The 18,039-nt window shown below is 32.9% G+C and overlaps 2 pseudogenes; one reads left to right on the top strand and one right to left on the bottom strand.

Moving 5' to 3' along the window:
* Positions 1-2,535: 2,535 nt before the first annotated feature.
* On the top strand, positions 2,536-3,630 carry LOC120214005 (annotated as a pseudogene).
* Positions 3,631-13,595: 9,965 nt separating this feature from the next.
* LOC120214081 lies at positions 13,596-14,772 on the bottom strand (annotated as a pseudogene).
* Positions 14,773-18,039: the final 3,267 nt, after the last annotated feature.

Below are 18,039 nucleotides of genomic sequence, written 5' to 3'. Positions count from 1 at the left end.
CTCCGCTACGAATCTAACGTTTTTATCTTTTAAGGGTATTCAAATCAATCAATTGTAAGTAATTTGAATCGGGCCTGTTAAATTTTAATTTCGAATTTTCGCAACTAAGACAACCGGCAAATTAATTGATACCGAAAGGGCGGTTCAAGGGTGCTAATCCTTCCTAGACCGTAACCGACTCTCGAACCCGACACATTTCTGGTAAAAACACAGATCAGGTAAGATAGTGCCCGACCCACCTAAATTCGTTTTAAAATGGTCGGTGGCGACTCCAATCCACATTTTTCAAGTCAAAGCCCAATTCCGATGCCTAAACGAAGGACGGTTACGACACACCCCATCCACTTGCATGGATTCAATTTCTTTGCCGTCGGTAGGGGACTCTTAAACTATAATCCGAAAACCAATCCTCCAAACTTCAATCTCGTCGATCCGGTCGAAAGGAACACAATTGGGGTACTATCTGGTGGATGGGTAGCTATAAGATTCCGTGCAGATAACCGAGGTAAAGAACGATGTTCCAATGAATTCACAAAACCTTTCCCATATTCATTAATACACTAAATCTGTTGATTTGTTTGGAAAATTTGTAGGAGTTTGGTTCATGCATTGCCATTTGGAAATTCATACGACATGGGGATTGAAGATGGCATTCTTGGTGGATAATGGAAAAGAACCTAATGAGTCACTTATTCCACCTCCAAGTGATTATCCAAAATGTTAAGGTGGCCACTGAGATATTTAAACATGCAAAGTGATGAGGTGAGATTAAATTTGTTTCTTGGGTAAATAATGTAAGAGTTTACTCAAGCTTGTTTCAATAACATTTGATTAAGCATTGTTGCTGCTGTTACTATTTCTTAAATTTTTGTAATGTATCGGAAACTTTTATTTAAATTAAAAACATCTAAATTGAAACAAGAAAACAATATTATCATCATAAAAACAGAAACATGCATAAGATTTTATGTCAGATGTTATGAGCTTATATCAATAGCTGGTATCTAATTTAAAATCATTATTTTTTATCATGAACATACATAAAAAAGTTTGTAATGTATCGAAAGCTTTTATTTAAATTTCAAACAACTAAATAAAATGTTAATAACAAACAATTAATTAATCCCAAATTTTTATTCAAAATTCACCATCATCCTTCGACACTCACCATCCAAAATTCTAAATGCGTAAAAGAAAAAAAAGATCTAAAATTCTCTCACTTCACCGCGAAAATGAGCAAACACGTGTGTACACTAACGCTCTAGTTTTCCAATAGGTTTTCCCTTCAACGTCACCTCTCACTTATTATGAACCGTCTTGTGACGATCTCGTTGGTCAAGTTTCTTTGCTTAAGTCGAGCATGTAACTCTTTAATTCGTCTTTTGGTATTAATATTGTTTTATGCATAGAAATTATAGTTTCAAGGTTGATGATATGGTATGCTGAAGCTTAACGTTTAGTTTTATGACATTATGTATCCAATCAGTCGTCTAACCCGGATATATGATGTTACATTTATTAGCAACTTAACTTATGTTTAGTTAATTCTAAAGATTTAATCAAGTTTAAGAATGAATTTATGTACATTAGGAATCTTTGAACTATATCATGTTTAAATTTTCTCTAGTTTTTTATAGTGATAGATATAAAAATTTAAGAATAGGATCTAAAATTTTAATAACTTTTTATTAAAAATAATGGGTATATAAAAATTTCAATTTTTTTCATTTTTTCTTAACATAGTAAACTACTTTTTTTCCTAAATAATGGGAATATAGGATATCCTCTAGGAGGCTTAGTCACAACATACATACATCTTATATACCTAGATGCTCAAGCTTAAATTTTTTAAGAAAAATAACATTCTTTTTATCAATGAAGTTGCTTAATCGGATGTGATGTAATATGCTAATAGGCATGCACCATGCACAAGGGACGGTAAAATTTTGTCCCTAAAGGCTTGGATTTAATAAAGTTTTTATTTAGAAACAAAAGCAACATTTACGATAAAACATCTCACGTGTGTCACTACTAAAATGTCAAAAACACTCCACAGCTGTTATTAGAGGTGGATCTAGAAAAATTTTTAAGGTGAGTATATATATATTAATAATATAAAATTTTTATATTTAAATAGATACGATAAAATTTTAGGATATATAAATACACATATATTAAAAGAAAAAACTTCAAATTTTAAATAAAAATTTAAATTTCAGAAAATATCAGGGTGAACACGTTACATCCATATACATTCGCCACTGGCTGTCACTGTCAGCCCCACTTCCGTTCACTAACCAAAGCCAAATGCCGATTCCGAATGGCTTTTGCTTTTGCAGCATCAGTGCACACAATCTCTATTCTCACCAATCAAAACTCGGCACCTTTGTGACCCTACAACATAAGCAGTAAAGCTAAGCTCAAACAATTTCTTTTCCGTCCTGTGGTTTCGGAAGGTTAGTTTATTTTTTTTTCTCAGCAAAGTATATTTTATTAAAGATAAACGAGGGAGACAGGAACTCATTAAAAACCTTCTTAATGGAAGACCAACGCCGAAAACAACACGCCATAACCCCGTAACACAGGACAACCACAACTGCTAAAAAAACTGTTAAACAAACACAGGACAAACTCACGAGCACAAAATAAAAACACGACATTCAAGATTCCTCACTTTAATCTTAGGTCAAAAGCAAGGGTCCTCCAGTTCCATTTAATTGCTTTGACAACATTCATTCCTCTGCCATCTTTCTTGGTTCTCTTTCTCTTTGAACAGATGATTAGGGGACTCCATATTCTGTCACCAGCCTCATATTTACATGCTCCCAACTGGTTGTTCCAAGAGAGCAGAGATATAAAATGGACTCAACAAGAGAATAAGTGTTTCGAAAATGCTCTGGCTTTGTACGATAAAGACACCCCCGACCGGTGGTTTAAGGTAGCCGCCATGATTCCTGGGAAAACAGTGGCGGATGTAATCAAACAGTACAGAGAATTGGAAGAGGATGTCAGTGATATCGAGGCAGGACTGATACCAGTTCCTGGATATATCAGCTGTTCATTTTCATTGGATTACACTCCAGGTGGAAAAAGAGGGACTGCGACTCCATCTTCCGATCAAGAAAGGAAGAAAGGGGTTCCATGGACCGAAGACGAGCACAGGTAACCGCTGCGCTTTCAATGGTTTACTCATGCTCCTTTAGGCATCTCATGATGTATCATTTGCATGATTAATGACAGGCAATTTCTAATGGGACTTAAAAAGTATGGTAGAGGGGACTGGAGGAGTATTTCACGTAATTTCGTGACATCTAGAACACCGACTCAGGTGGCAAGTCACGCTCAGAAATACTTCATCAGGCAACTCACCGGAAGGAAGGATAAGAGACGGTCAAGCATCCACGATATCACGATGGTTAACATCCCCGGTGATACACCGCTTCTTCCCTGGATCATTACAAGCCTTTGTCTCCGGTAACAACTAAAGAGCTATTTGATTTCGAGAGGAACCGAGGAAATGAAAGAGCAGCTATTGTTTTCTCCCCTTTCTGCGGGATTCCTCCATCTCCTTGCCACGTGAATAACCTTGAAGATGCAATATGTCCCTATCATAGTTTATTATTAGTTTAAAAGGAGATCATAATGGTGTTTTTATGTTTTATTATTCACATTCTGTATCCATTGAACTAAAAAAAAGGTTGATAAAAAGGACTCCAAGAATTCATACTTCTTTGGTTCAATACCCATAAATTGTATGGTTCTTGACCCTCGACAATTGAGTGATCTTAGTTCATAAGAACAGCATATGTGACACCCTTCGTACTTCTCAATTCATTCTTGAAACATTGTGTTTAATTTGATTTATGCGGCCATATTTTACGTAGTTATACTTAGTTCGGATTTAAATATTGATATTTACTACCCCTTTTCCTATTCTTAGGCTTTTGCTTAGAATCCTGACCCCCGGCAATTAGGGCATCTTTCTTCTTCTACTATCATGATGGAATAGAATCTTGTTGGCATAAGAAATGAGATTATCTTTTAAATTGAATAGAGAATCGTCCCGATAATTTTATAAATATGAAAGAGAGAATAAACAAGTTAAAAAAGACGATGAATAATATTCTAAGAGAATTTCAAAAAAAAAAAGATAAAGCCCCCATCTGTGCTTCACATAGATCTATATACATATTTTTGGTCTTGGTATCAGATTTAGGATGATGATAACTATTTATAAGTTAATAAAATGAATAGACCTCGCAGTTGAATGGAACTCCAGAGGTCTTAAGAAGTAGAGAATCAGCAGCGGAGACACAATTTGGAGAGGATGTTTGAACAAAGTACAATAATTCTTAATTCATCAGAAAGAGTATATGTGATTTCCTACATGTCAAATTATTTATTTTATCATCTGTTTTAAATTTTAGGTCAATATTCTCGATAAAAAAAAATAAAGTAAATTCCATGGCTTGAAAAAAGTAGAAGGATCATGGCTTTTCATTTTGGTTAAACCCACTTAAAGAATCTCCCCCGTTAGTGCAGTGAGGAATCCTCAAATGACCTTTAACCCTAAAAAACTTCTGCTAATGCTCAAAATTGTGGTAAAAATATGAACAGCAAAGCAAGAGTTCCCATTGATGCTTTTTTCTGCAAATATACTTTTTTCTTCTTCTTTTTTTCCCTTGTGCCATTACTAATAGTTTTCATTTCTTTGGCTGTTGCCTTTGCTGCTTGTTGCTGTCACTAAATTGTTATTATTGATGCTGCTTCGGTAAACCTTCATGGCCGGTGCCACCAAATTGATTGTAACAATGCACGTATAGTTTTGAGGCCCCATTCGACCCACATGGTGCATATATAAAGTTCAATAAGCTTTTTTCTCTTACCAGTAACAAAACTGTGCACTTTCTTCTTTTCGAAAAGCATTACTTTTCTAGTTTCATGCAAGTTGCATAGGTGAAGCACTTTGTCCGCTTTATACTATAAAAAATAATTATAAAAATTCGAATCGAATAGGATTATAATACAATAAATTTGTGTTAATCTTACAAATTTGTACTCGAAACTTCTACTTGAACTAAACAACCCAACTAGCTGATCTAATTCTGTTTAATTTATGTTTGAAAGAAGAAACTGAGGAATTTTTGTTAAGAATCTCCTATCATTATAGGGGCAAAGATACCTAGAGAATATTTCCTTGTGGTTGCCATATATACAAAGCATATATTAAAAGAAGATATAGAGTGAACATTTATTTAGAAAAATGATCCACCGTAGTCGATCAATTAATAAATAATACTATTGGCCCATAACTGCTATAATAATGTAAATATATAGAGATGTAAGATTCGTTTATCCAATAAATTTTACATATTTTTTGAATTTCTGTAGCAATGAAAATAAATAGTTAAAATTAATAAAAACAAATAAGAAGATTTTTATGTAAAAGAATAAATTATCTTAAATTTAAGTATTTTAATTTTATATTAAACTCAGTTAATTTAACATTTTAAAAAATTATGTAAAATTTTAAAAATATTTTTATAATGTGTAAATGAATCATAACTCATAGAAAGAGGAGATCCATTGGCACGGTGTAAAATTATTAGGTTTTACGAAATTTTTTAGTCGTTAGATGAGTAAAAGTTGTACACGTTTTTTGAATCGTTAGATGAATGAAAATGAATGATTGAGATCAACATTAGTAAATGAATGATTGAGATCAACATTAGTAAATAAAGATTTTTATAAAATGAATTACCTTCATTTTAAAAGTTTTTATTTTAACCATTAAATCCAATTAATCCAACAATTCAAAAAACACATAAAATTTAAAATTTTACATTATATAAATTAAATTTAAAATAATTATGACTTTATTTTGAAAATTTTGAATTTTGGTTTACCGTGAAAATATAAGTTTGAGTGGTGTTATATGTCACTGAAAAGTAAAGGGATCTTTCGGTCATTTTTCCTTTCGGTTAGTTTTTTAAAAATCTAACGTAGTAGACAGTTTTTAAGGCTCTCTCTTTCTCTCTTAAAAGAAAACAAGAACACTCTCTATTTTTTGGGTTCTTATTCTTTCATCAAGAATCGAACAAGTCTTGATATCATCACAAGGTGAATTGAGGATTATACAGTATTGGGATTGGATAACATTTGTTATTTCTTGCTTTTGGGATATTCAACTATTATAATGGAATCATCAAGTAAGTCTTCATTTCTTTTACTGTAATTCTTAATAACTATGCCATGAGCTTGATTTGGTTGATTTAATTACACTATCAATATCCTTATGTGTTAATCGCTTCTGCATGCAAGATCATTTTGATTTTAACATTTGATATCAGAGCCAGATTTTGATAGGAATTAGATCATCAATTTAGGTTTCATAAGAAATTTGAATATTTTTTTCTTATTAAAGGTTTCATAAGAAATTTGGGTATTTCTTATTGAAGATTAATTGAAGTTACAAATTTATAATTGATTATGATATTGACGTTAGATTGATTGTTAATTGATAGAGAACAATGATATGATCCTGGTTTGATGGTGAGTGAAGTTGTCGAGGAAAGTAGTTGTCGTGGTAAGTTAAGTTGCCGAGGCAAGTGTAGGATCACATCAAACAATTTTGGATCATAATTTAAATCTTTAATATTTTAGTGAGTGTGTTAGTCACCAAAGTGGCCCACTCGAAATTCATTAAATGATTTATATTATGTTTATAAATGTTTATTTGATGTAGCATCATAAATGACATTTAAGAATAATAAACATTTATAGTTATGAACATGTAGTTATACGAGTACCCAAATGTAGATCTTACTCATGGTTAATAACAATTGAAGTAAGTTATGAATTTTGTTTAATTAATATATAAGATACATCCAAAGATGACTTGTATGTTAAAGTAAATTTAATGATTGACCTTATATGTGTTATAAGAATGATACATGTTTTGATGATTGTTGGTTGTGTTTAGATTTAGCCCAAAGGTGAAATTAAATGCAATGTTTTGGTATATGTTATAGTTTGAATTGTGGTCTAAATTCAAAGCAATTTCGGAGAACATACAACCAACTTAAGGAAAAATGGTCTTTTTCGGATACTAAGCCATGCTCTTGCAAGATAAGGCAAGGCAAAGGGAAGACCTTAAGGTCAAACTTCCCTAAGCCAACTTTTCCTATTGTGGAAATTCAAACGCTAGTTCTAGTGGCGGCAAAGCTCCAAGTAAGAAATGAAAGAACTAGGGAATACAGTCATTTAAGGTACAACCCGGTAAAGAGAAATGAGGGGCTGAAAAAATACTGAAATATTTCTTTTGCAATAAACCTGGGCACAAGAAGACTAATTGCCCAAAGAGAAAATTATGGTTTGAAAAGAGAGGTATACATAATGTTTCCATATACTTTGAATAAAAATATGGTGTTTTAAACTTATATAAGCTTTCCTTATGATAATATAACACCCAATTACTCCAACCCAACCTATAAATTCAAGAAATTAACCAATTAAAATCAACTTACCTTTGGGAGCTGGAGCCACGAGAAGAAGAAGAAGAAAGAAAGAAGATAAGCTTCTGGAGCTTTTTTCTCTCTTTTAAGTGTTATCTCCCTAAATAGCGAGATAAAAATATCCTCCAAGCAAAATTACCATACTACCCTTTTAATCGTTTCATATTTACCCTTTAATCCAATATGGAAATATTCCTATTTAAATCCTTGAAATTTTCAATTTTTCTTAAATTGATCCCTAAATTTCAAAAATTCTCATTTTAGTCACTGACCTGGATTTCGGGATGTTACAAATATACCCCTTTAAGAAAATTTATCCTCGAATTTTCACTTGAAGCAATCCTTTTCAATACTCAACGATTCTTAGCTTACCCTTACTATTAACCTTATATACAGTCCTCTTTCGTTACTCAATACATCTCTCTTTTACTCATACTATAAACAGCCTCAACACAACTTATTCATTTGGAAACCATAATCTATTAATTCTCAACAATTCATTACTTATTGCTTCAAATCAAATCTTTCAATTGTCTTTCTAATTGCCACTTACCAAATACTATACTGATTCTCAAATATATTAAAATCAACTAATTTACCATAATATTGAGATTTACCTGCAAGAATCTTTGGATCTTCAAGATCTTCATCGATCCTTAAATTATAAACTTGTGCAGTTGGTTGCATCTTATGTGGAGTGAATGACTCCGATTGATTTCTTTTACAACCTCTACCTCTATTTCTTTGAGATACCACAATAGATCTTTCTCTCTGTACTGTCTCCTCATTCATAATTGGACATTCTCGAATAAAATGTCCAACATCACCGCATCTAAAACAGGCTCCTGAAATTACTCTATATACCCCTGTATGATTCTTTCCACAATATGAACATTGCCTGACTTGACTGAGATTTGATCTTCTATTAGTAAAAACATCTGATTCCAACATATCCTGAGTTGGAGAATCCCATTCTCTATTTTTCTTTGATGTTCAGCAACTCGATGAAGCACCAATTCTCTTAGACTTCTGAACTTTCTATTCTTTAAATCTTTCATTATGAGCTTTCCCTAGAGCTTTAGCTCGATTAACCAGTTCTTGAAACGATGAGAAATTCAAGGCTATCAACAACTCTCTTAGACTAGGGTACAAACCCTCCACAAACCAGTCACACACATCCTTATCAGTCGGAACAAGTTCAGCAGCAAAACGACTTAACTTATTAAACTCACATTCATATCCATACACTGTATAATTCCCTTGTTTCAAATTCAAAAATTCTTTTTTAATTTGCCTGATATATTGATCACCAATGTACTTACGCTTGAATTCTTCCAAGAAGAATAACCAGGTCACTTGATCACTTCTTAATCTCATGGTGACATTTGTCCACCATATTCTAGCTTGACCCTTTAACTAAGAAACTATTCCATCTAATTTCTCCACATCAAAACAGTGGAGCCCATTCAACATAATCTTAACATCATTCAACTAAAGATCCGTAGTAACCGGATCTTCCTCAACTTCACCTTTAAAATCATGTGCTCCTAAACCTTTCAATTCCTTAGCTATATTCATTTGAGGAGCTGAGGGAGCAAAGAGTTGAAAACGCGACAAAACAACGTTTAACGTTCCGAAAAATAACCCTTGATATCTCACTGGTACTACTGGAGGTATTCGCTCTTCATCATCCCTGGCCAGGGCAGGTGAATTGCTACTACCATCAGGTCTATTACTTCTCCTTTCACTGCGAGGACTCTCACGATCAAACATCTATTACATAACCATATAACCTTATTAGAAAACAGCATACTCATGACTCTATCAGATCAGAAACTTTCACTTTTTGTTGGCATATATACTTTTTTAAAACACTTTTGACTTCGGTTTAAGTCTAGAATCGGCTAAACCTTAGCTCTGATACCATTAAATGAACACCCCAACCCGTATCCGACCCGGATACGAATCCGATGTGTCACATTAACTAGTCAAAGCATGTTCTTTTATAAAAAAAACCATAGAAAAATTAAAACTTCCTTTCTATAAAGTTAATATTTTATATAAACAAGTTTAAAACATTATCAAACTCTATCAGAGCGTACATTCATAATAACTTGGTTTACATGTCAACATACTAATTTACATAACAAAACATACTTTACAAATATTTCTGATCTAAACTTTAAGCGGAGATATGCTGCTCTACTGATCCAAAGCTTGATCTTCTGACTTATTCACACCTACGTGACACTTACGTGCTAAGTCATAGACTTAGTGAGACATGAAAACCGTGTAATATTACTCTACTCATGTCAATGCATAAACAATTAATACTATCATATCATATAAAAAACATATATCATTTCATATAACCAATACACACATATACATATATCATTAACATGCTTATCATTACTTATTTTATTATCATTAATTCCTTTTTTATCATATAATCATATACTTAACATGAACATATCATACCCAAACACATTGCATCTCATATCACAATTACACATATACACTGGTTATCATTATTATCATATGAACATAACTTATCACTTATAAATGTCATATATCACATATACCATTTCATGAGAAACACACATATCATCATATCAAATTATTTATTCTTTTTAAAGCCTATGCACACTTCTGAGAACTTAAGGTATGCGAGTACATAGAGGTTCATTTAAAATCAACTTACCTTTGAGAGCTGGAGCCACGAGAAGAATAAGAAGAAAGAAAGAAGATAAGCTTCTGGAGCTTTCCAATTCTCTCTTCTTGGTGTTTTAAACTTATATAAGCTTTCCTTAAGCTTATATAACACCCAATTACTCCAACCCAACCTATAAATTCAAGAAATTAACCATTTAAAATCAATTTACCTTTGGGAGCTGGAGCCACGAGAAGAAGAAGAAGCAAGAAAGAAGATAAGCTTCTGGAGCTTTTTTCTCTCTCCCACATGTTATCTCCCTATAGAGAGATAAAAATATCCTCCAAGCTAAATTACCATACTACCCTTTTAATCATTTCAAATTTACCCTTTAATCCAATATAGAAATATTCTTATTTAAATCATTAAACTTTTCAATTTTTCCTAAATTAATCCGCAAATTTCAAAAATTCTCATTTTAGTCACTGACCCAGATTTTGGGATGTTACAAATCTCCCCCTTTAAGAAAATTCCTCCTCGAATTTTCACTTGAAGTAATCCTTTACAATACTCAACGATTCTTAGCTTACCCTTACTATTAACCTTATATATAGTCCCCTTTCGTTACTCAATACATATATCTTTTACTCATACTATAAACAACCTCAACACAACTTATTCATTTGGAAACCATATTCTATTAATTCTCAACAATTCATTACTTATTGCTTCAAATCAAATCTTTCAATTGTCTTTCTAATTGCCACTTACCAAATACTATACTGATTCTCAACTCTATTAAAATCGACTACTTTACCATAATATTGAGATTTACCTGCAAGAATCTCTGGATCTTCAACATCTTCATCGATCCTTAAATTATAAACTTGTACAGTTGGTTGCATCTCATGTGGAGTGAATGACTCCAATTGATTTCTTCTACGACCTCTACCTCTATTTCTTTGAGATATCACAATAGATCTTTCTCTCTATATTGTTTCTTTAGTCATAAGTGGACAATCTCACATAAAATGTCCAACATCACTGCATCTAAAATAGGCTCATGAAATTACTCTACATACCCCTGTATGATTCTTTCCATAATATGAACATTGTCTGACTTGACTGAGATTTGATCTTCTATCAGTAAAATCATCTTATTCCAATATATCATGAGTTCGAGAACCCCATTCTCTATTTTTCTTTGATGGTCAGGAACTCGGCGAAGAACCCATTCTCATAGACTTTTGAGCTTTTTGTTATTTAAATCTTTCGTTCTGAGTTCTCTCTAGACCTTTAGCTCGATTAACCACTTCTTAAAACGATGACAAATTCAAGGCTATCAATAACTCTCTTAGACTAGGGTGTAAACCCTCCACAAACCAGTCACACACTTCCTTCTCAGTCGAAACAAGTTCAGCAGCAAAACGACTTAACTTATTAAACTCATATTCATATTCATACACGGTATAATTCCCTTATTTTAAATTCAGAAATTCTTGTTTCATTTGCTTGATATATTGATCACCAATGTACTTACGCTTGAATTCTTCCAAGAAGAATAACCAGGTCACTTGATCACTTCTTAATCTCATGGTGACATTTGTCTACCATATTCTTGCTTGACCCCTTAACAGAGAAACTATTCTATCTAATTTCTCCACATCAGAACAGTGGAGCCTATTCAACATAATCTTGACATCATTCAACCAAAGATCCGCAACAATCGGATCTTCCTCAACTTCACCTTTAAACTCAGGTGCTCTTAAACCTTTCAATTCATTAGCTATATTTATTTGAGGAGTTGAGGACGCAAAGGGTTGAAAACGCGACAAAACAACGTTTAACGTTTTGAAAAATAACCCTTGATCTCTCACTGGTACTACTGGAGGTGTTCGCTCTTCACCATGCCTGGCCAGGGCAGGTGAATTGCTACTACCCTCAGGTCTATTACTTTTCCTTTCACTGTGAGGACTCTCACGATCAGACATCTATTACATAACCATATAACCTTATTAGAAAACAGCATAATCATGACTCTATCATATCAGAAACTTTCACTTTTTATTGGCATGTATACTTTTTCAAAACACTTTTGACTTCGGTTTAAGCTTAGAATCGGCTAAACCTTATCTCTGATACCATTAAATGTAACACCCCCAACCCTTATGTGACCCGGATACGAATTCAAGATGTCACATTGACTAGTCAAAGTATGTTTTTTTATAAAAAAACCCATATAAAAATTAAAACTTATTTTCTATAAAGTTAATATTTTACATAAATAAGTTTAAAACATTATCAAACTCCATCAGAGCGTACATTCATAATAACTTGGTTTACATGCCAACATACTAATTTACATAACATACTTTACAAATATTTCTGATCTAAACTTTGAGCGGAGATATGCTGCTCTACTGATCCAAAGCTTGATCTTCTAACTTATCCACACCTACGTGTAAGACACTTACACACTAAGTCATAGACTTAGTGAGACATGAAAACCATGTAATATTACTCTACTCATGTCAATGCATAAACAATTAATACTATCATATCATATAAAAAACATATATCCTTTCATATAACCAATACACACATATACATATATCATTAATATGCTTATCATTACTTATTTTATTATCATTAATTTATTTTTATCATATAAGCATATACTTAACATGAACATATCATACCCAAACACATTGCATCTCATATCACAATTAGACATATACATTGGTTATCATTATTATCATATGATCCTAACTTATCACTTATACATGTCACATATCACATATACCATTTCATGAGAAGCACATATATCATCATAACAAATTATTTATTCTTTTTAAAGCCCATGCACACTTCTGAGAACTTAGGGTGTGTTTGGTTCATGAAATATAAGATTACCAGTGGGAATAGGTTACCAGAATGTAACATTACCTAACACATTACTGTTTTTGGTTTTTTGGCAGTAATGTAAGATTATTGTGTTTGGTTGAAGGAATAAAAGATTATTGAAATGTATATTTTACCAAAGTGACATTGTTCTATATTTTTTAACAAGTGAAATTCTAATTATTTAAATAAAAATTATTTATATAAAAATTCATACCATAGTTGTTTGTATTGTCATTCCTGCATTATATCCCTTGATCATACAGAGAGTAGATGTTCTAAACATTCAAAGAAATTGTGGCAGGATCATAGATATTACAAATTGAGAATAAATAAATGACTAAGAATTTATAACAATTATCCATTGTCATACAATATGCATGTCTAACTATAGGAAAAATCCAAGGCGAATGGAAATTTATAGCAAGTACTGAACATTTGCAAATAAATATGAGCCTTTTATATAACTTATAATATAAGACGACAAGGATACATTTACAACCAAGTGACTACTATCATAATACACCACATTACAACTAAATACCAGCATAACCCAACGGTTGTATATGTCGACTGGTTAGAGAACAAAAGGCCTCAGACCTAAACCATCTGTATATAGAACGGTTTAACTTTATTACATTCATATGATTCACCTCACAAGTTGCTCTTTTACATTTTTTCTATCATCGAATTGGGGGCAGCATCACCGACTTTTCTTAGATTACAAAGCAATGTATCACGCCCTGTCAAAACTATTTTGAAAAAAGATTTCTACTTCATTTGAAAGATTATCCAGCCCTTGTTCAGTTTCTCTTCAGTCGTTCTCAAATCCGAAACAGAATTCTTGAATTACTCCCTTTCACTAGGACCCACTACAATTTGGAGAAAAGGAGACAATTTCTTGATACATGCATCAGCGACCTCCATTTCTATTAGAACTATAAATTTTCTGGAAGAAAATATATTTCTAATTTCTACATTCAAGGAAGTTTGGACAACTGAAAAAATTGTGCCCATGGTAGTGTATTAGGGACAATTAAGTCTACCAAATGCTTGGAAGAACAAGAGAAAGCAGCAACAAAGACACTGCATATATATGTAGTTGCCACCTTAGCTCCATACATAGCTCGCATCAACACATTTCCTTTTGAAGAATTCTTAACTTTTGGCAAGTTTAGTGATTCCACAAGGTTGTCCAAGATTGGCCGACAAGTTTCAATTATGAGGTTTTTGGAGCTAATGTGCTCTTTCCAGTTATTAAGTGAGGAAGAGGCCCGAGTGAACTGCTCTGGGGAGTCGGACTCCAACTTATACAAGACATACTGAAGTATGAGATGGCCTTGGTTGAGCCGTGTAAACTCAGAGGTAAAAGAATTACTAATATCAAGAAGCTTCACACTGATATTCATGTATACATCCATCCATTTTTCATCCCAATCAGTCACAGGGAGGTCAGTTATCAGGTTCTTTATGTCGCTATGAATCTCAGAAAGTAACTACATTGTTATTTTCATCCATGACAAGTTGAGGATGTCACCCTTATCTTTAGGCACAAGTTTTTCCAGCCTCTCTGATAAGGTGGCCTCAAAAGTGTTCAATAAAAAAAAGAAGTCTTGGAGACAACCGAGAACCCTTGGGCGATATCATACGGAAAAGATTTCCAACATGGAAGAAAGGGCGATTTGGTTCCCAAGGATGACTCATCTTGACGTATTTAACTACAAAAAATAAAAGAACAAATTCAATCATCAGAACTCAAACTCAAATAACATTAATAATTCCATGGGTTATAATAGACAAAAACACCCATAAGTTTCTATAAATATTCATCTTTATAATTACAAGAACAGAAGCCTTAAAGTCGTAATCTCCATAACAACAACAAACCATTAGTTCCAGGACACATCACACAACAACAAAAGCATTCCTTTGGAAACCTCCATCTCGTTTCTAATGAGAAGGCAAATTAAGTTGAACCTTTCTTCAAAACTATACCCAACAGATCTAACCACCAAAATACCTCATAAACATCAAAATTCATTACCAATTAGATAAGCCGAATTTTTTGGATTAAAAAAATGATTGATCGCGGTAAAGACCAATTATTTTACACCAAAATCATGACAATATATGCAAAAGATCTGGTGAAACAGTAAAATATGGAGACATGTTCGAAAACAATCAAGTCAAGGTAGCAAGCGAAGATCTCCTTAATCTCCTTCATTTCCTTCAAGGTCATCGAAGAAAAAACTGAAACACGCATATTTAAAAACAATTCTTTAACGTCCGAAGTCAAAAACACGTAAACTAAAGCCAGATCTAATAAAACTATCAAAAAGATATCCTCAAACAAAACTGAAAGTAAATAAACCAATTATATATATAACCTTTCCCAGTATTAGATCCTTAAATCCGAACAGAAGTAAAAACTCTCGACAAATTGATGGTTCTTTGTTAGTAACTTAAGCCTAAAAAATGACAACCTAAAACTAAGAATCCTCAACTACAAAATTTTCTCAGAATAAATTATGTTTCTTCCGAAATAAACTAATATAGGATAATTAAAAAGATCTAAAGAAAAAGAAGCAAAAAAGGTTCAGAAACAAATCATAACACTAACAAACTTCATCTCATAATATAATAAAAGAATTTACGTTTCTTCATAATCGAAAAAAGAACATAGAATTGAAACGATCTACAGAAAAGTAAACACAAAGGAAATGAAAAGAGAGAATTCCACCTGACCTATTAGTACTTCGTAATCAGGAAATTTCTATTAAATCTTCAAACGCGTACTGGGTTCGGTCTTCCCGTTGAAATCCCCCTTGAAGACAGAGAGTTCTCGACTTCCACAGAAATCAAAGACGATGCCCATATTTTGGCATCCCCTTCAACCATATAAAGAGGAGAACACAAAGTCGAATCTTTTAACACCAAAATACTATCGATCGAAGCAGGGGGAGCCGTGACGGAAGGCGGACGAAAATCACGCGGCGGCAATTTCAGAGAATCCCAATAGCCAAAATGAAGTAGGGAGAAGGTTATTTTAGACATTGAAGATGGGAATAATGAAATAACTAAGGAAGAAGAGGGATATATATTCATGGGAAAACAATAAAAAAATCATTGTTGGTCTTAATTCATTCCTGGCACTTGGTAATGTGCTTCCATCCAAACGTGGGTATATTATTCCGGGAAAAAACATTCCTCCAGGAATAAATTATACCGTGAACCAAACGGGACCTTAAAGTATGTGAGTACATAGAGGTTGTGTACTATGCTATCACCACAACTCGTATAATTCCCACTAGGGGCGCGTAGAATTTGTCCCGTAGGACCACTATGTCCCGAAGGACCACTTATAACACATATCACATATGTCTCGAATGACCACGTAGAACCCTCGACTCTTGTCATGCCAACTATACCCCTTGCTCTCATACACATAACATGGGCATTCTTATTATATTATCATATCTTATACATATATAAGCTCAAGGCTTCTTATCACATATATCGTGTAATACTCACTTGGAGTTTCATATATTTTTATCACATATCACATAGCTTTTCACTTTTACTTGTATTCTTTTCCATATAGCTCATAGTCATGATTCTTATCTCATAACATATATTCACACATATACATGTTCTCATATAACCACTTCATTCAATTATAACATTTAATCTAGCTTATTACACTAACATGTATTCACATCACTCATTTAATATACATAGCATATCATGTAACATTCTAATATAAACACATATGAGTCATATCACTTTCACATATAAAGATGCATTCGATAATTTGACATATGCATTTACTCATATACAATACATCTAGCATCATATCACTACATGTTTATGCTTCAGTACTCATATCACATAATATCGGAATTAGACTCATCGCAAGTCTTAATTCCCTAACATAACATACACTTAATATCATGTACTCACCTGGTCACAATGATCACTTCCAATCTCTTATTCTTTCTTGCTTATCTTACTCTGACGACCTATCTGAACTTTGCTTTCGATCGATATCTACACGAATACCAAATTTAATGAATGTTGATATTCGAATTACCAAGCTAACTGGAAATTCACTTATGTTCAATCACTACACAAACAATCTAGAATCAATATAAATCTCATCTCAATTATATTGAATCATAATAACTTGATATGGAAGAACCCTATTTTTCATTTCATAACTGGGGTATCGATACACTCCTCAATGTATCGATACACTCCTCAATGTACCGATACACAAATTGCATTCGATGTTTGAGGGTATCGATATACTACTCAGTGTACCGATACACAAATAACATTTGATGTTTTGAGTGTACCGATAAACTCCTTAGTGTACCGATACACACTCATACAATTATGCCTGTTCACCTCATAAGGTATCGGTACCTCTCCTAAGGGTACTGATACATTAGGCCCAGAATGACCATTTTCAACCCAAAAATTTAACACTTTGCCCCAAAATTTTACTGGTTAAGCCCTTTTTATGCCTTAAAACATATCTATACATAATTAAACCTTCTTATAACACTATAACACTTTATCATTCCTCATAACTAACCATAATTCTTGAATAAAAGAATTTCATCAAAATTTTCATGTGTTTTAAATTCATTTCTTTCACCTCTAACTTCTTAATTATACCCTTGACAAGTCAAATTCATCATTATTACTTCAAAAACCTCTCTATATCAAAAGTTCATTTCTAAACTCTTAATAGAAATTCCTTTCCAATTCTCTCTTCTTGGTGTTTTAAACTTATATAAGCTTTACTTAAGCTTATATAACACCCAATTACTCCAACCCAACCTATAAATTCAAGAAATTAACCAATTAAAATCAACTTACCTTTGGGAGCTGGAGCCACGAGAGGAAGAAGAAGAAAGAAAGAAGATAAGCTTCTGGAGCTTTTTCCTCTTTCCCACGTGTTATCTC

The sequence above is a fragment of the Hibiscus syriacus genome, unplaced genomic scaffold (genome assembly GCF_006381635.1).
Source record: "Hibiscus syriacus cultivar Baekdansim isolate YM2019G1 unplaced genomic scaffold, ASM638163v2 tig00110050_pilon, whole genome shotgun sequence".
Classification (NCBI taxonomy): Eukaryota; Viridiplantae; Streptophyta; class Magnoliopsida; order Malvales; family Malvaceae; genus Hibiscus; species Hibiscus syriacus.
The sequence above is the reverse complement of the archived record's forward strand: the minus strand, read 5'-3'. Positions and strand labels throughout refer to the sequence as shown.